The 20,189-nt window shown below is 36.8% G+C and overlaps 1 long non-coding RNA gene across 1 annotated transcript in view; it reads left to right on the top strand.

The window, feature by feature from the left end:
* The window catches only part of LOC108512399 (uncharacterized), a 5,183-nt gene extending 3,644 nt beyond the window's left edge, over positions 1 to 1,539 (top strand). The window contains exon 3 of the long non-coding RNA XR_001880593.1: positions 904 to 1,539. This is a non-coding gene — a long non-coding RNA (uncharacterized LOC108512399). The remainder of the gene's footprint in view (positions 1 to 903) is intronic.
* The last annotated feature ends 18,650 nt before the right edge of the window (positions 1,540 to 20,189 follow it).

Raw genomic sequence — 20,189 nt, 5'->3', positions numbered from 1 at the left:
CCAGCCTGGGCGGAAGAAGGAATCTTCGTCTCCAAAAAAAAAAAAAAAAAAAAAATCGTAATACAGCATGTTCTGGTAGTTTGCAAAATGGTGTGCTGTGGTTATAAGTGAGGAAAGTATTTTGTTTTACATTTGTCAGACTATGTCATTTTACTTTAAAGCTTTTGGGGAAATATACTAGCAATTTTTTAAAAAATGGAACAGTGTGAGAGGAAGCCTGCTTCATGATTCCTTAAATAGTCTAAAATGTAGTCAAATATGTTATAATAACAAAGACTTAAATGGCTTTTTTCCCTAGATACTGAAACTGTAGTATTTATCGTGTTCAGAACTTACTTGGGCTTGAACTGAGATTTAAATCTAATCAGCAAGTTAATAAATGTGTATGTTTTGTTGTGGGATTATTGGTAGTGATCAGTGGTTTTATAGAGTTTAATAGGAATTGCTTTTGATTTGTTTCTGGCTTTAGAATGCGAGTCTAATTTTACATTCTTGGTTCTATTAAGATTTTCTTAGGAATGCCGACAAAAAGCCATGTAAGTATTGTATAAAAAGATTCACATTATTAATTTGGCCATTTTGAAATTCAGATGAGTGAACAAGTTAATAATGGCCTCATCTCTGACCTGAGAAAAAGCAGTTTTGACTCTTGTTCTTAAAATGCTTTAACCTTGAAGTTGCTTGATACTTAAGAGGTCATGTTGCGTCAGGTTTAATAGATAGCCTTAACTATTTGGAGGGGAAAAAAATGGGTCAACTTTTTTTTTGGCGTTTGCATGTACAACTTTCTATTTTTAGCCTGTATTTGGAAAGAAAGCACTTAACATTTTAGGAATTCTTTTTAAAGCTGCTTGCAAAGTATTGGTGATTTTACTGAAAACTTTTGAGATCTTCATTTTACAGGCAAACCTAACTACAAGCCAGACTTGGGTTTTCTCCTGTAGTTTGAAGACACACTGACTCCTGACAAAATGCAACCTGCAACTTCTGGAGAACAACTCAGTGTCACATTAAAGTTTATTATGCATTTGTACACTGTTGAATTGATACTTCTGCATAGTTTGTCTAGCTTTAGAGAATTAAGAGTCTCAACTGAGCAGTAAAGGTAAGGAGAGCTTCATACACACAGAGCCAGGCTTTGGTGTTTGGTGGAAATAAGATCATCATGCCCACTTGAGATTTCAGATTATTCTTTAGCTTAGTGGTTGTGTGAGTTACATTCTTACTAAAGTCGAAATTAATGTAGTTTTCTGCCTTGATAAATTAAATTCCATATGTGGTATTTTAAAGGGTCATTAGGAAAATGCACATATTCCATAAATAAGACCCATAGAAAAGTTGAAGAATGCTTAATTTTCTTTATCCAATAATGTAAACACAGACACAACATTGAGATGTGCCTAATTCTGTATTTACAGTTTGGTCTGGCTGTTGGAGTTGTAGTGCATTTAATGTTAATAAATAAAATACTGCATTTTAAAGCTGTTAAGAAATTGTCTGGAACGAGCATATTGAAATAAAAACTTCAAGGTTATTATCGGAGTTTTGATGGCGTTTTTGTTTTGTCGCTATAGATGGTCTAAAAGTTGTTACTTAATAATTAATTGGGGAAATGGAGACAAGGACCAAAGTTGTTTGTCTGGATTCTCTTATTTAACCTTCATTACCTGTGAAATATGTACATAGATCAGAAGTTCATTTTCAAGCAGAATGGAAAGGTGGTAAATGGACTCTGGATTAAAATATGTCAATATTTTAAAAGGTTATCCTCTGCCTAGTATTTTTGTGGAATCTGACAAGTTCTCAGATCACACTTGAGTTTCCTTAAATCTTGATAAGTTTTTAGGCATCTTCATTTTGTTTATATTATACACATGTTAATAAGGTGGGAGTTCTTTTGTTTTTTGTGTGTTTTTTGACCAGTTGATAACATGGAAGTTTAAGAGAGGAGGCCAAAGTATATGAAAAGTCTTAAACTCCTGCTTCTAATAAGTGTCAAATACTTATTGGCTCCTGGGTTGAATGTTTGTTAATGGGTCTGTACTAACTCTAAAACATTAAATGAGAACGGTATGTTCTGAGCAGCTCTAAAAGTTCAAAGAATCATTGTAAATATTCTTAAAATAAGGTACGAGGTTGTGCCTGCCTGTGGACAGTAACACAAGAATTCTAGGCTCATGCAGACTTGTAGCGTAGTTGACCCTCAGTATCGATGGAGGGATTGGTAGGATTCTCAGTGCATAACAAATTCTTCAGATGCTCAAGTCCCTTATATAAAATGGTGCAGTATTTTCATGTAAATCTATACACGCCCTTGTGTATGCTTTAAGCTGTCTATATATTGCTTGTATAATAACCTGATAAAATACCCTAGACAATATTCATGTAGATTCAGTATAGTATTTGTGTGTGGCAAATTCAGGTTTGGCTTTTGGGGACTTTGTGAAATTTTTTTTCCTATTTTCAATCTGTTTGTGGTTGGATGCAGGAACCACAGATACATAGGGCTGACTTAAGTAAATGCCAACATAAATGCATTAGTCACTGATGGGACAAGTATTTAACAGGGTATAAAGGTAAATAACAAAGACCCTAGTTTAGTAGTAAGTTCCCTGAAATGAAATGTTAGTATATTCCTAAGTGATTAGTAATTAGATCTCAGGTTGAATATACAGCCTTAATAACTGCATGTTTACTTTTCTCTTAAGACCTAGATTTGTGAGTATATACGTTCAGTAGAGGTGAGCGTGTACTAATTGTCATACATTTGTTTATAAAAGCACATGTACTGTGAAGTTTTTAGTACATTTAGTGTTGATTTCAACTTATGTAGACTGAAAAACATTGAAAAAAAACTTTGACAACATCAGTTCTGCACTTGTTAAGATGTACAGATCCAGATTGAATACCACACTATTCAGGTTTGGGTAATGATGAGACTAGTGAATGTTCCAAGAGTAGATGAAAATTGGGGTCCTGTAAGGTGGTGATAGGAATTCTAAAGTGATTATGCATTTACCAAGAAAAGGTTCTTAACCAGTTGTCTTAAAATTATTAAGACATGAAGACAATCGTGATTGTTAAAGGAAAACAGCCCACAAAGCAAGACAAAAAGGAGGAGACAGAAGTAACATTTTAATTAAAATTAAGCACAGAAAAATTTTAAGTAGTTTGTATTTCAAGTCAGTTTTGCTTAAATTTTATAACATGCAAGCCCTGGTTATTTTTAGTCATTGGAAATGTAGACAACTGGTGGTTTGCCCATGGTCAATGGGAAGTCCTGGCCCTTGATACTGTGGCCCAGCAGTAAGAGCTTCTATTAAACCTCTGCTCCTTGAACAAGGAACACATCTTACTTGTATTCCCCAAAATGACTGCAAAGTAGGCATTCAATATATTGCTGTTGAATGGATTGGAGATTTCTCCTAAACATCATGTTAAAATTCACCTGTTGTTTGATGTGCTGCAGTAGATATTTCCATGCCATTCTTAAATTTCTCAGTCTCCTGATGCCATATTTTGTTTAGAGGTAGAGGCTGAAGATGATGCTTGCTTTGGTGGAGAGTATAAAGACAATAGTGTGTGTATAGCAGGGAATGAGGCAGTGGATATATAAAGAAAAAGGGTAATCTGCAAATCCATATGTAACAGTGGCAATGAATGGCTGGCTGGGGTGGGATAGTGGTTCTGGTCAGCTCCGGGAACTTTATTAGTGGGTCATAGTGTGATAAAAGAGTTCAGAACAGATCTCAAATTAGGTTTTGTTTTGTTTGTTTTCTTTATAAGTTAGGAAATTAGAAATCAGTCCTACCTCAGGACTGCAATCTTCAGTTTTTGACTTTTATGTTCTTCACCAGATCACTCTTTGGGAAGTAAGCTGCAGAGTGAACTGATGAATGTTTATGAAAATAGACAGGCATGACCCTGTAACAAAGCATGTGCTCAAGAAGATTGCAGGTGATTTTCAGATGAGTCTCATGTCTGCAAAATGAGAATTCATAAAATGAAGTGGTAACCAATACTCAGAAAGTGATTTCAGAGGGGGAAATAACTGCTGCAGTACTGTATGTGCTTGATACACATTATGACATGTAGGTAATTAGAAGAGTCTCGTTACTCCATGTAGTTTAGCATACACAAATACAATAATTAGGTTGCTTTAAAAAATTTTTTTGTTACAGTATGTTGATCCTTAGTATGAGGGATCTAATATTTAATATTTTTTCCACCCAAAAATGGAATGTACAGTTTAGTACCAAGTGAAACCGTCCAGTCCTGGTTGATTGGTATTACTATTCAGAATAAATTCTTGGTTTTCTTGTTTATATAGGAGTTGAGACATCTCACTGCTATAAAGTACTGTGCCTTCTTAAAATGATGATGGAATATTAGAATATCAAAGACCCTAAGCACATTTTATTCACTTTAAAGACATGCAATCCTGCTGATATTTAAAGTCTAATATTTTAATCATAGGTCTGTCTCCAAAGGGATGCCATCTAAAAGTAATTTTCATATTTTGTATAGGGTTATTACTTTGTATTGATTTGGTTTATAAAAAAATTAGGGACAGCAATCCATTCAGCAGTCATGTAATTCGGTTTTAAATTATAGGTTTCTTACACATATCCGATTCTGGATAATGATAGGATCTAGGCTATGGAAGTAGCGATGAGCTTTAAAATGAAAAAAACTACCAATAAAGTGTTAAAGTTTGGTAATTCAATGAGGTTACATTGCAGCAATTAAGCGGGCATGTTATATAATGCTTATTGTTGAGAATGAGTTAGCCATGACCTTTGCCCACTTTTTAAAAAATACAATGCTAAGCACAGAGCACATGATACAAAGATGCTGAAGAAATTATGAGATTAATGATTGGTTTTTACACATTAACCATGTTGTAACAGCCTAAGTGCTACTGATGCTGTTCTGTCTTAGACTCATCAAATAATTGGACCAAGTTTGAGGAAATCAATTTCTACTAAATAGTTAACCATAAGGTATATTTGTATTAGCAAACAAAATGCTTTCAAAATGTTCCACTTTTGAAACTGTTTGAGTCTTATGTTGACTCAATGACCTTGTTTACAAAGGTAAACTGAAGTGGAGTTAAGCAATTATCTGGTAAATTTGATCACTATACATGATCATAGGGAATAAAACGAATAATATTTTAGAAAAGGTGTTCAATGACATCACAGCTTCATTCTTCATAAATCTTTAGTAGTTTTGGGTTTTTTTTTTTTTGTTTTTTGAGGAATTGTTGGAATTGCAATAATGCATGTTTGCTTGCTTCCATTTTCTCTCCTCCCCACCATATTTGTATCTCTCATCAATGATATGTACACGGTTAAGAATTTAGTAATTATTAACCCTATCTATTCTTACAACACTAAGAATTTGTAGACCTGTCTAGGAAGTGAGAATACATTTTGAGTTTCAATTGGATGTTTTACATTCATATGGGGGAAAACTCAGGGGCAAAAGTAATTATTTTAAATAATAGCATAGTTTGAAACAGTTGCTAAAGGCCAAGTTATTTTCTGGCAGATTTATTAAGTTACTGCCCCCTAAACTTATTTATTGGTCTATTTTCATAACAGTGTCTCTTATTTCCTAGTCACCTCAAATTCAAAGGAATTTGTAAGGTGCTTATCTTGACAAGGTACTTATCTTGAAGCCATGTTAGTTTGAGCATTAAATAAAGGTCTTTCAAATATGTTTTAATCTCATGAACCCATGCCCAAAGACCAGAGTAAGGATGTATATGTAGCAATATATTTTTAAATATTACCTGAAGATTTTCCCCAGAATCTCCCTTAACCTCATGTCCTTTCTTCCATTTTTTCAGCTCTTAGTCTCATAAAAGGAAGAAAAACAAGGAATTTGCTTGACTTCTGGATTTCAACTATATCCCTCACTGGAAAATGAAAAACATGTGCATAAACAATACAGCACATTTAAATGATTGCATAATAAAGATCTCTATATGCCTGAAAGTCATGCTTGAGAAGGCCTCCAGTTTGAACAAGAGACAACATAGCAGTGACATTCATGGCCTGATGTCCAAAGACCAGCATAGAAAAAAAAAGCCATTACCCCTGCCCTGAATATGTGGGCTGAAATTCATTGTAACTATGTGTACAAGAGATTAGACAGAAGGCACTGGGAGTGCTTGGTCCAGAATCACTTAATAGTGTGTGGATTAGAAGAGGAGGTGGTAGTTAGATGGGATTAAGAAATAGTGTTTGTTGCCAACAAGAACCCTAAATTCTGAGCCCACAATATAGCAAGAGGAGACCATGGTTTGATCCCTATTGATAGCAATAATGGATACTGCTAAGAAAAACCCAGCCAATTATGCTGCTGCCTCCTCTGAATCACTGCTGTCCCTACTGGTTTAGTTTCTTAGCAGAAACAAAGTAGTAATAGACAAATCTGCCCTGCTGCAGAACTGCATTAGGCAACATGAAGGCAATTTTGTTGGGCAGAAACCCTAACTCCAGTCTGAGGTAATTGCTATGATAATTATTGCCATTTTACAGATAAGGAAACTGAGAAAGAGAGAGAGTGGACCAAGTTCACAAAGCTGATAAAACATGGGAACCAGGATTTAAATCTAGGTAGTTTGGCTCCAGCACCACTTCTCTTAACTGCTATATTGCCTTTCAGTCCACTAACAAAATCCAAGGGAATAGCAACAAAATATTAACGTTAGTTATCACTGAACAGAAAAATTTGGAGTTTTAATATTTTGAGTTTATACCTTTCCCAAATGTTATAGAATAATCACATTCCTGCTACAATCAGAAAAAATAATTTAAAAATGAGTATAATTTTACGAAAACTAGGGAGAGAATTACATAAAATACTTACACCAGAAAGACTGGGAGAAATATATGCAAAAAGGTTTGTTGCAGTGTTAATCTGTGGTGAAATTTTCATTTTTTCTTCTGTACTTTATTTTTTGGTATTTGATTTTAAACCTGTACTTTAAAAAAAATGCTAAAAAATATACAGTCATCTTTATATAATCACTGATTTCTGGAGAAATTATATTACCAAAATGATTCAGAAAACATGGAAACTGTTAAGCGTGTTACCAAAAAATATTTTAAGATATAATTAAATAATTCTATCGAAGACATTAGGCCTAGAGAATCTGGGGTATTTATTTTAAATTTCTGAAGTATGAGCCAATTCAAATGATGTTATAAACTTAAGGAAAAAGTAAAAACTTCCTAATGCATTTCCTTAAATTAGCATTAAAATCTGAGAAGCAAAAATACAATGGTAATCTCATGACAGATGCAAAAGAACTACATAAAAATAATGCAAATAACAAAGATAATAGTATACTTAAATAGCTGCTGTCCCCACCATGATTTAGCTCTGCTTTGGTAGTGTTAAGAAACTCAATTAAATAGAATGCAGAGATAATTGGCATAACTATTGCTGACATCCAAAAATACTGTCTTTGAAAACCCAAAGAATTATTAGAAAAATTAATACTAATAGCGCAGTGAGGTAATTTAACACAAAATAAAATGTAAAACCGTTGTTTTCCTTGATACTAACAAATGTAAGTTGCTCAATACAAAGACTGCAAAATATTAAGTATAAAGCACCTAGAAGAAAATCTTGACATATGCAGAGTGAAAGGTAAAAAAATTATACTTCACTTTTTCATAAACTTTTAATAAAATTCAAAAAAGGTGCATAAATAGAGTTTATGCACTCTAGGCAGGTTTTCTTGTGTGTGAGAAAACAGTACTATGTCAGCCTTCCCATACTGTTACTCTGCTAACACTGCTACAATAAGTCTGGAATTTACTTTTGGTCTTGGAAAAAAAATAATTCTAGTATCCTTCTGGAAGAACAAACAGGTTGAGAAGATGAGTAGATGTTAAATAACATGAAGACTAGACTAGCTATTGAATGTTTTTCTGAAGTTACACTAATCAAATGGAATGCCCTGGCATTAATCAAGATAAATCAATGACACAAAATGAATAGACCTCAAACAGCCATCATTGTATATCGAGCCCCCAAATAATTAAAAATACCAGAACCAAATTAAAATACACCAAAATGTGAAGTAAATATGAGAAGTAGCATTATTAGTCTTAATACATAAAGCAATCATAATAAGTAATAAAAATGACAAAGTTCTCTTAAGTGAACAGGCAAAACAGGTGTGGATAATACAAGGAAAATGAAACACAGATGGCGAATATAGAGTGTGTTGGTTGAAAATGGCAGAATTAGTGTCAGACAAAATGTTGAAGCGTATTTATATGACCAGATACCTAGCGATTATTACTTGGTGGTAGAGGGAACAAGTTTTAAAAATTCTTCAATGTATACTATTACATTTTCTATATGTTTTTGTGGCAGAGACTGCTGTCCATATCCATTTCTCCCATTCTTCGTTTAGGAACAGGATCAACAGAGGTTTACTTGGGCACAGGGCTATCCAGCTAGACTACAGATTCCTTTGCAGTAGAGTGGCTATGTGACTTATTGCTAAAGAGAATTTTAAAAAAGTGATTAGGGATGTGTGCAGCAGCTCATACCTGTAATCCCAGCACTTTGGGAGACCGATGTGGGAGGATTGGCTTCAGCTCACGAGTTTGAGACCAGCATGGGCAAAATGGCAAGACCCCATCTCTACAAAAAATAGTTAGCTGAGTGTGGTGATATGTACCTGTGGTCCCCGCTGCTTGGGAGGCTGAGGTGGGAGGATTGCTTGAGCCTGGGGAAGTTGAACCTGGAGTGAGCCCTGTTCATGCCATTGCACTCCAGCATGGGTGACAGAGCAAGACCCTCTCTCAAAAAAAAAAAGTGTGCAACTTCCAGGTCACTTTATTTGAAGTAATGTGCTTGTCTTCCTCAATTTCTTTTTCACTATTTTTTGAGGTGAAATATGGACCTGGTGCTAGGAACTTGGCTTTATGCAGAGGAGCAGAGTGGAACTTGGGAGGTTGGGAGAACAACAGGGTGAGAGGAACCTTGATTCCTAGATGACCTTTTGGAACAGAGCCTCCTACCTTAAATAAATTTGCCTTGATAATCAAATCTGAGTCAAATACCTATATGCAAGTAGTTTAGAACTTATCACAGGAGCAGGAATAAGGGAGAGGGAATGTGGAATAGGAAAAGTTATCAAGTTATAGTCACTGCTATAGTTGTCTGGTGTTCCATCCAATGAAACCTTCTGACAACCCTTATACCTAGGGCTGAAAAGGGGATATCATTTTTTCCATTGGTTCTTATCCCCCTGCTGGTGAGAATGGTTCCCCAGTGCTAACGACCCCACACTTTGGATTGCACACATACATTTATATCTATTGAGTTTCCTTGAGCAGAGAGAGATATACAGCACAAATCCAAGGTGAGACATTATCTGGGTGCACTGTAAAGCATGGTCAATTTGTCTAGAACACATTGCCTAAGAAGGGTCTGGAATAAGGGGTGTGATCACGGAGATTTAAAATGGTGCACAATAGTGTATAACACAGTGCGCTTCCTGCTTCCACCACTCAGATCTGCTCATATCCTGCATTCATTTGCAGAGTTGCCTTCAAGTTGTGGCTGGCTGCAATCTTGGCAAGCACTTAGTATTAAGAAGGTTACTGGAAAATACTATGTTCCTATTACTGCAGCTAATCCTACCTCTGTCATTGATATTCAACATTTCCTTCCTCTGCCATGTTTTTAAAATCTCTAGATCTCCCCATCGCTCAGCTAGCATCTCAGCTGATCTTGGTTGCTTGCTTGATGGAATCATCCAGGCCCTCAACCCTGAGAGACCCCTTACTTGCCATATCCTACTTGGCCTACAGTTGCTATGATTGTCCATTTGTCCTGGTCAGTGGGGATAAAGGCACAAAGTAACAGCCTTGTGAAGCCCCTGCACTCAATATATTCTCTTCACTGACCTCGTTGTACACCAGCTCGTGGTGATCAGAATTACATTCAGCATTACAATAACTTCCTTTTTCGGCCAATTTGTTCCCAGCATTAAGGAGCCAAAGTTACTGGGTAGTAATTGTAGCATCAAGTTCAGTGTAACCCTTGTGTCCTGATAGAAGCATTTCTCATCCCACCCTGCTTCCAGACCAGGACCTCAAATAAGACTGACATAAAGTTTCAAAGTCAAAAAGCACAAATTCTGTAAATAGATCACAGGGAATAATGGTTCGAGAGGTCAGTCCTACTTTCACCCTTTGATAAAATCTTGCTTTCACCTCACGTTCTGAGGATTTCTTGGTGAAATCCTGTTTTCACCTCATGTTCTGAGCAACGTGTATTCTAGTTTCAGAGTTACAGCACCATATATTGGCCATTGATTTAGCACACATGCTTCATGTTGGAGTATCCCAACCTATCAAGGGTTGTCCCTTGAGCTGGAACTTATCTGGGTCTTAAACAGGTTATTATGTTTATTATTATTATTACCATAATTATTAGATTTCTCAGTGAGGTGTAGTATTTAAGACCATTGGATAATGTATCAGTGGCCCCAACTTCTTTGCTGTAAAGTTAAGTCTCTTGGTTTGAGTGATATATGAGGTATGATGCTGAATCTGATGTTCTGTACGACTTGAGATGGTAAAACTGTGGGCAGAGACAGCAGACTCATATCTAAGGAAGGTGTCTGCTTAAAGGACTTACTGTTGCTCCCTTAAGAGTTAAAGTCTGAGTCAAGGCAGTCAGCTTGTCTCCTAAGTGGTCGGCTAGTCTTGGTATATAGATGCAGCCTGCCTACATCTAGACTATTATGTGAGAGAAATAAACACTTATTGTTTGAATCGCTGTTATTTATGATAGTGTATAGCAAACTAATGCAGACATTATTACCTGAAATCAGGTGCTGCTATAACATAAACTTACAATATGAGGTAATGACTGATTGATTGGAAAGTAGTTAGTAAAGAAACAGATGTGGCAGGTTTGACAACGATTGTCAGATAAGTATTAGTCACTTTGCAAGCAGAAGTGAAAGGGAATATAGTTAAAATGGAAGGTTTCTTATATATAGTATAAATTCTTAATTTTCTAATTTGACAGTATTAGGGGGCTTTCAGGTTTGGCAAAGCCAACTTCTGTAGCTCCAAACCACAGGAGATGACATTGTCCCTCAGGCAAGAGCCTCCCGTATATGCTCTCAGCCAGAAAGTGGGAGCCAGCCCTACAACAATAGACTGAGGGCATTGCATTCCCACCTAAGTCTTCTTTTTTGAGATGGCCTCAAGGTAGCCACTCTAAATTAAGGGAGAGCTGGGTATACTGAACATAACAACCAGAAAATAGAGTCCGAAAGCTTAAGAACTGTAACAAGATGTGATCTTTGAAGCCTCTTTAATATGGACATGACTGGAAACAAGGAGACTAGGAGCCTACTAAATTTGGGGGAACATTGTTTGCCAAGGAAATCACAAATGTGACTGACCCAGCGATCTCCAGCTGGAAACTGTACCAGCAGAAAGCATACTGCAAAAGCCATGCGGTCACCAACAGGGTGACTCCCAACCATTCACTTCAGATGTGTGCCAGTTACCATCTTACGCCTATCCACTCGAATAAATTCATCTTTTATGGCCTGCAGTGCAGAAATGGAGGTTACCCTTTAAATATTTTTCTCCTGCCAGTTGGTACAGTGTTAAACTCTGTCAATAGAAGGTCCTGGAAAGAGACTGCAGAAGGAAAGGGTTTTCTTTCTGGCTTTGGTGTGCTCAACTGACAGGCTCTTGTAGCATGTGTGGCTTCTCCATTGCTTGGTTCCTACGGAGTATGGCAATCAGCTGTACCAAGAGACAGCAGCATCCTCAGGCAGGTTCATAGTGATGTTCCTATAGCAAGACACCACCTCATGAAGAGCTATTTTTAGCATCCTAGAGGGTGGATTTCTGGTAAATTTCACTGAGAACCCTGCAGTGGCTTCTCTGACATTCAGTGAGCCGTGGTCTCTCCCCTGAGGTCTACATTTCAGTCCCTGGGGGGCTTCTTGGAGTTCTGTCTCAGCCCTAAGGATGGCGACTGCTCATTATATGAACAATTCCTATTATTTAGTTATCTTTTATTCTTATTAGACAAATCCTCATGATTACAAATCCCTGTTATAGTTAGTAATTTATATTAAACTTTCCTTGTTCAAATTACTCTGTGGTTTCTCTTCTGATTAGACACAGACTGATATAAGGTGACACCGCAGTAGAAAATGGATAATGGACAAGAATGACTCACAAGGGGTAAACCCAGTGGCCATGGGGTGGGGTGAGGTAGACAAAGTAGTTCCTTCCAGAGATCAGAACCAGAGCCTAACCAAGGAATTCGGAAGGAAGCCTTTTGAATTCCTGCCAAACAATGTCATAGTGATTACTGTGTTTCCTAGTCTTTCTTCCAGAATGGAGTATTTATTCCATTTCTTTATCCTACTCCACCATTTTGCATTGAGATATATGGGATTGTAAGTAACTCGTATATTAGATAATAAATTACTAATTTTTGAAGAGCCAGTTTTATATCGGGTGGAGAGAAATAAAGATCTCAGATTTTGAATGGGGAACAATAACTGGACAAGCTTTAATTGCATTTTTAGGAGAGAACCTGCTGTGTTCTTTGTATGGGAAGATGGTGCATGGGGATCCTTGAAGGCTCGAGGCCAAAGGCAGAGAGTTCTAGTCTTTCTTTAATATACTTTCTCTGTTTTCCTTTAATAATAAAGCTCCTCAAGTTCTTGCTGAGTGCTTGCCCCACAAGACACTATAGTTTCCAAATTTTCTGTGTAGATATGTAAGGCTGGGTTCTTGACAATGGAATGTAAGGGGAACTGATACATGCAACATCCCAGTCTTGCTCCGTGCTCCCTTTTTTCTCCTTTCCTTAGTTTTGGATGGATACAGTGCTGGTGAGCCAGTTTTTAATATGTAGTCAAGAGGAAGCTCTTGAGGGGTTCGAAGAGCCCCACATAGAAAACCTGGGTTCCTTACTGTACCCTTGGGAAGCAGAGTCTCCTGCTTGCCCTGAATCCCCTGCCTTCCTCTGGACTGATATGTGAGAGAATAACATTCTTTTTTTTTTTTTCCTTCGAGCTATTGTATTCTTGGTCTTTTTGTTATATCAGCTTAACCTGTTCCCTAACTAAAACAGTCTTCTTTCTCATATTCCTTTCAAATTAAATATTTTATTTCTGACATGCAACTTTTACAACAGGATATCTTTCCCTTAAGCCTACTCCTCCCATTTTTTTTTTTTTTTTTTTTCAGAGAGAAGAGTTTGCAGAAATCTCTGGCTTCATCTCATTACTCGTGACTGTCAGTGCCTGTAGGCAGAGCCCATAATGTAAATGTAAAATTGTGTTCAGCACAAGTTCCCTTGAGTATGTAATTATAATGCATTCCAGGGTGCGCCTAAATAAGAAGACTCTGCTTCTCCATCCTAAAATTGCTTTTGGTGTCAATCACACAGTAAGATATAGACAGAGGCAAGAGCAGTAGTAACTAACATTAAATGAGCAGAGTACAGGATAAAACATTATCCATTTTCATTGCTGATGATCTGGGGAGGATTCAGATAATATAGAGGCCCTAAGGGTAGAATGGGAAAATTCTAATATAATTTGGAGGTGTGCAAAATATTTCATAATGTAATAGTATTTTTGTTCATCTTAAAAAGCACTGTGACTTAGTTCTGTTTTATACTGACCATGGACAATTTACAAAACATCAGTATTTTCTGTTATATCACAAATACTGAACAAACTGGCAGATACTAGTTTTAGTTATAACCACTAACAACTAACTGTATAACACATATAAAAATCCTTTATATAAATATGCTAAAACCATTTTTAATATAAACATCTATATACTAAAATTTTAAAATATGCATACAACAGCAGTGATTATAAAGTGATTAATTGTTGATCAACTATTTTATCGACTAAATTAAAACATATATTTCAAAACTATGAAGCAAAGGTTGAAAACAGATTATCTTAATTGTATTTTAAAACACATATCACAAGATGTGGAGAAATTCGGATTTAGAACCTTTATATAGCAGAAAGTAGTTTGTGTATCATTTAGAAAAAGTATTTGAACAACTAAAAGTAAATACCTTTAAATTCTAAAATAAATACATTTAATTGCTGACATTAATTTAATGTTTTTTGTAAACATATTTTAGAAAAGTAAAGAGTTATAATTAATACTAGAATTGGGAATCAAATTGAGGAAAAAAAACTGGAAAGAAAGCATATTTTAAATGTTTAATTAATTTAAACTACTTTGACAATTTTGCCATACCCCTTAACACCTAAAATAATCATTTTATTATATTTCATTTCATTTTTACTTAAATATATTTGATATTTTAGAAAATAGTGTCATGGCTTTACTTCACATAAATACTTTACTCAACATGTACCATTTTCTTTAAATAGAAAGGACAGACACATTAATATACATTCAAAGAAATGCCTACTTAAGTAAAAATTTTGTTAGGTGTGCTATCTATAAAATCATCTCACATGGTCCACATACCACATTTTGATTCATGATTGAGATGGCATTGCAGTATATAAAATCTAGTATTCAGGGCATCAGTAAATTTAAAATCTATACTTAGTCTCATTGCAGCAAAAGTGTGTTCAGGCCCTACTCAGTCCATCAGACAGTGCTAAGAATAAGTATGTAATAGCTATGTCTCTTTTTCATCATTTTCAGATACTAACACACTAGAGCAAACCAATATAAGTCATACTGTATACAGAAGTATGATGTTATTAATAAGGTTAACTTCACTCCCTAAATAAATACTCAGAAATCACATTTATAATAATTAAAGAGATAAAGGCAAATGGTAAGAGCTGCCAATAAACTCCATCTCTAAAATTTAATATGTTCAGTAGCAAGTACGTTATTAAAAATACTTTTTTATGCCCAACTTTTCAGGAATGTCGTATTTACCCAAAACAATTTAATAATATCCTTTACAATTATCTTTGTAAGAAAATAATTATCAGCATTGTCTTTAACACTTTTTTTATGTTTTTGTGATTATGTTTGTGCTTTTCAGGTATTTGTAAATTGCCAGTTTGCAGACAAGAATTCTCAATAATTCAAATCCATTTACTGGTCAGTAAGTACAAAAATAAGAATGCCAGCTTATTCTACAACATATAGTTTACCATTTTGCTTGACTATTACACATCTTAGGGAATTGATTGGATTTAGAGAGAAAATATTGAGGATAGGGTTTTTCTATCATACAATGTCTTGGATTACCATCTGCTTACAAACATGATTATGGACCGAAATGCTGAGAGGAATTGAGCTTCAAACTCATACAATCCTTGGAGTTTTGCCCAGATCAAATGTGCCTGATGAGTTTGGACACTATACATGCTTTTAAAGTCCTAAAGCTGAATGATAAAACCTCAGTACTCCATAAATCTGAATACTTCGTGAACCCGTGGGAGTTGTTCAGTGTACAGCATGACTTCTGTTGGACAAGTCTGTGCCCAAAACTCCTCTATGTTTTGTCAACCCATGCTTTCCTAATGCGTGGAAAGGGATCTGTTTGACCACCTTTGGAGGTGTATTCATTTTCTTCTGCTAGGTAATGGATGACTGCATATTGAGCAACATGTAACAACATCCATTTAGTTCAGTTCTGTGGGTCAGAAGTCCAGGCAAATCAAGGCTGGATTCTGCTCAGGTTAACATCAGGGTGTCAGCCAGCTGCATTTTCACGTGGAGTTGAGGGTTCTTTCTCTAATGCGTTGTTGTCACTGGGATAATTTAGCTCTTTGCAGTTGTGGGATCAAAATCCCTGTTTCCCTGCTGGCTATCAGCTGGGACCAACTCTAAGCTCCTAGAGACTACTCTCTCTTCCTTACCAAGAAGTGCCTTCCATCTCAGCAACTAAAATGCTCTTTGAATCTCTCCAACTTCCCCTTTGAATCTTTCCAACTTCCCCTTCTATGAGCAGCTAGAGAAAACTCTGTGCTTTAAAGGGTTTGTTTGATGAGGTCTCCCCCTTCAAGAGGATCTCTCCATCTCAGGGTTAACGGTATCATTTAACCTAACCTAATCACAGGCATAAAAGACATCCAATTTAAAGTTCTGAGGATTATGTAGTGTGAGTACACCTGGGACAGGGAATACTGGGGGACATCTTAAGAGTCCTGCCTATGATAGAGACCTGTTATTTTCACTTTCAGTTGTTTACATTTCTTTAGTTCTGTCTTCACATTCAAACTTTTATTTTCTATATTTTCCCCAAAAGAAACTCAGAAAATTCAAATTGTCACAAAATTAGTCTACATGTAAGAGTGTAATGGAATACACATATACATAAAAGATGTGTGTTTCTGAGCCTGCAAACATGTTTCAAGGTGATACCAAATAAACTTTGATGCTGTTCATCTAGCTCATTGCATATGTAGCTTCAATAAAACCATCACTTTATGAAGAAACATTTTTGTGACATAAGAGTAGCTGACAATATAGTTATAATAATTATAATAATAATATAATTATGAATTCAATGTAATTTCTTCCTAATGACAGACCTGCTGTGTAAGCAAGTAACAGGTTTATTTCAATGCTAATATTTATTTATAGATGTTCTTTCTACAAATTATTTTTTTGAGATTTGTATGCAAATAGTGAAAAATTGAAATAATTGTTGGTGATTTGCTTGTGTCCACCTATCCTGAAATGCCTTATCTCCCCTTCCTTATCTTAACACCAATTGGATTCTTATAGTAACAAACTCTGAGTCAAAAGCTTTGATTTATCAAAGCATCAATGAAAAAAATACTTATCAAGACCATCAATAAGGACTTTGGAGGAGCTCATTAAACACCCAAAAATTTATTACCAAATTCCAAATGGCTAATTTCAAACCAGGATAAAGACCAATGAGTGAAAATAAGAAATGCAGTGACATAGTATATTGTAGTGAGAATAATAATAATAAAAAAAACCTCTGGATAATCTATTTTATTAACTTTTCTGAGTCTCAGTTGTTTTTCACTATAAGAGCAGGGTGATGTTCCAACTTCACTGAGTTGTGAGAATTGAATTATTTATTAAATGTGTATAGTTTGTCATGTGTTCAGTAAATACCTGTCTTGTCTGAACGTGAATAAATTAATACATTGTCAGCTTACTTTAAATGGGAGAAGCCACATTTTAAAAGGATAGAGGATATGACATAGACTTAATTTGATTTGTAAAAATTTGTAGATTCAGCTACAAATACACAAAAACTGTAACAGAGATAGAATAGCTAAAATAATACTTGAATACTTAAATAACACTAGAGTAACTTTAAGGTTTTGAAACAGAGGGCATTTAACCATGGACTTAGTTTAGGTGGTGGAATAGTTGAGAGAAGTCAGATGGGATGGTATGTCAACCCAGATATTAGCAACATCAGGGGGTGGGGCGCCATTTCCCTACAATGGAGGAAGAAAGGGAGAATGGAGTGTCCCTGAAACCCAGGTGATAGGGTTATAAAGGAAATGCAGCTACTGGTCAGAGATCTACCCAAGGCGGAGGGAGGGCTACCCTCGCTCCTTGCTTCCAACCACAGGTAGATGGCGTAGGAGCCTGAGGAAGAGCCCACCAAATCTAGAAGAGCAAAAAGGCAACATGCATTTCTGAGGGCAAGCAGGCCATGGACCAGCGTTTTAATTGGTGGAACTAAGAGAAAACTAATGGAACAGCAATTCAGATTTTAGGTAATACCGTATTGATACATTTCTTTCACTTGTGTCTTAAGTCCATTCTCAGAGCTTCAGAACCACCACCAACAAAAAGAGAGCTGTTAAAGATGGAGACTTATTCCCTAAACTCCCCTCAAACAAGGCTGTAGTGGGGTGGAGGGTGGCAAGGAGTTGGGGGAAGTACAACTGGTGGCCCAAGGTTGGCAGGCTGAGAAACAATGATCAGAAATATCGGCCTTGCTGTTCCTGGCCACAGGGTGGTGGTATAAGGTGTGAAACCATTATTGTCTTACTTTCACTTTTTTCAAAGACTGGTTAATTTTGCCTGTCTTCATCACTGCATGTTTGGTATTTTGGAATGTAAAAGAGTGTGTTTTCCAAAGGTGATCACAATAATCTATATACCATCCTTTGTGCTCTTATTATGGTGCAATGTTGACACTTGTCCATCAATAGGTGTACAGTTCTATATTTTCTCTTTGAATCTAGGTAGGTCAGTGGCCATGAAAAAAGTGACACTGTGTGACTTTTGAGATAAAAGGGATGTAGCTTCTCCTTGATTCTCTTAAGGTGCTTACCCTTGGAACCAAGCCACCACGCTCTGAGGAAGCTAAGTGTCCATATGAAGAACCTGTGTGCTAGGACTCTGGTCATGACCGCAGCAGAGGTCCTACTGTGAATCAGCATCAACAAAATGTTAATAACTGAGTCTTCAGATGATGCCAGCCATCAGCTTTCACGCTGTTTCAGCTAACTCCAACAGGAGCAGAGATAACATGTCCCCACCAAGTCCTGCCCAAATTGCAAATGTATGAACAGAATAAATGTCATTGATTTAAGCCACCAGTTTTGGAGTAGCCTGTGACTCAACAATAGATAACCAGAACACAGGGTGATTAAACTTACAAGTTAGTCAACCTTTGCCACACATGACGAGTCACATACACATCAGAGTAAGAAAAATGTGCTTCTCTAGAGATCCTGGACATACCATTTTACAGAGTAGCTGGATTCGATTTTGTGTTGCTGTCCTCTGGGGAAGTGTAAGCACATTTTCAGTGATAAGTGGGGTAATTGTATTTACTATATTAGGCAGAGGAAATGTGGGAATTGTTTGTGTGTGTCTAAAATGATGCTAAAACTGGATCTTTCCTGTCTCTGTTCTGACAGAGCCATCAGTGATCAATATCAGGATATCTAAATGAGAGCAGACGATCCCAACTTCATATTCATGCATTCAACATGGAGTGCCTATTACATGACACTTGTTAGTCCATGTGCTGAGGATGGAGCAGTAGACAAACCTGTTTAAGCTTTCTGCCCTCACGAAGCTGACATATGCGGAATTAGAAAGAAAAGGGCTCTACCGAGTAAAATTGGTTAAGTGATTTTACTGGACAGAGTTGTTACTATGTGTATTGGCCAGGAGAGGCCAGGTAACAAATATGCACAGGCAGTGCAGAGGTGGGACATGTGTAGGATGTCATGGATCTTGTCCAATAAGAGCCAAGAAACCTCAGCAGAAAAAAAACGAAGATAGCAGCCAGCTGCAGTGGTTTACACCTGGGATCCAGTGAGTTGGGAAGCTAAGGCAGGAGCATTGCTTGAGGATAGGAGTTCAAGGCCAGCCTGGGCAACATAGCAAGTCCCTCTTTCTACAAAAAACAAAAAACAAAAAAAAAAAGGAGAAGAAGATGAACACATATAGGCCTAAAGGTATGGAAACAATGGCAGCAGAAGACAATGTGGAATAGACATCTTCCTGTACGGGGCACTGTAGGAGACAGTCTGTCATGCACTCTCTGAAGAGAAAAAGGGTGAAGGCAGACAGCCAAAGGACATACCCTCTTTCCTCCCACTTCTCACCTCAGCTTCCCAATGGCAAGGCTCCAGAGAGAGAAGCTCCAAGCTTAGGATAACAGAACTCTTGATGAGTTTGAAATTGTGTTTAATTTTATACTGGACATTCCAATTTTTAAGTTGAAACTGTGTTTACCATTAACTGAAGAACTTTTTATTTTCTGAGTAACCACAGAAATCATGGGCCTGCCCAAGTATTCTTTCAGGTTAAGGGAAGAAAACCTAAACTGATTACATTTTTAAAGGTAGGGTACAAGATGCGACTTAATCTTCACTGTGATGACAGTCCTTGTGTTGTGCTTGCTTTGGGAGGCTGAGGCGGGCAGATCACAAGGTCAGGAGATTGAGACCATCCGGGCTAACGTGGTGAAACGCCGTCTCTACTAAAAATACAAAACATTAGCGGGACGTGGTGGCGGGCGCCTGTGTTCCCAGCTACTCTGAAGGCTGAGAGAGGAGAATGGCGTGAACCCGGGAGGCGGAGCTTGCAGTGAGCCGAGATTGCGCCACTGCCCTCCCGCCTGGGCGACAGAGCCAGACTCCGTCTCAAAAAAAAAAAAAAAAAGGATGTGTTTTTCCTAGG

Source organism: Rhinopithecus bieti, unplaced genomic scaffold, assembly GCF_001698545.2.
Source record: "Rhinopithecus bieti isolate Rb0 unplaced genomic scaffold, ASM169854v2 scaffold_28121, whole genome shotgun sequence".
Lineage (NCBI taxonomy): Eukaryota > Metazoa > Chordata > Mammalia > Primates > Cercopithecidae > Rhinopithecus > Rhinopithecus bieti.
Note: the sequence above shows the minus strand (reverse complement) of the source record. Positions and strands in the feature narration are given on the sequence as shown.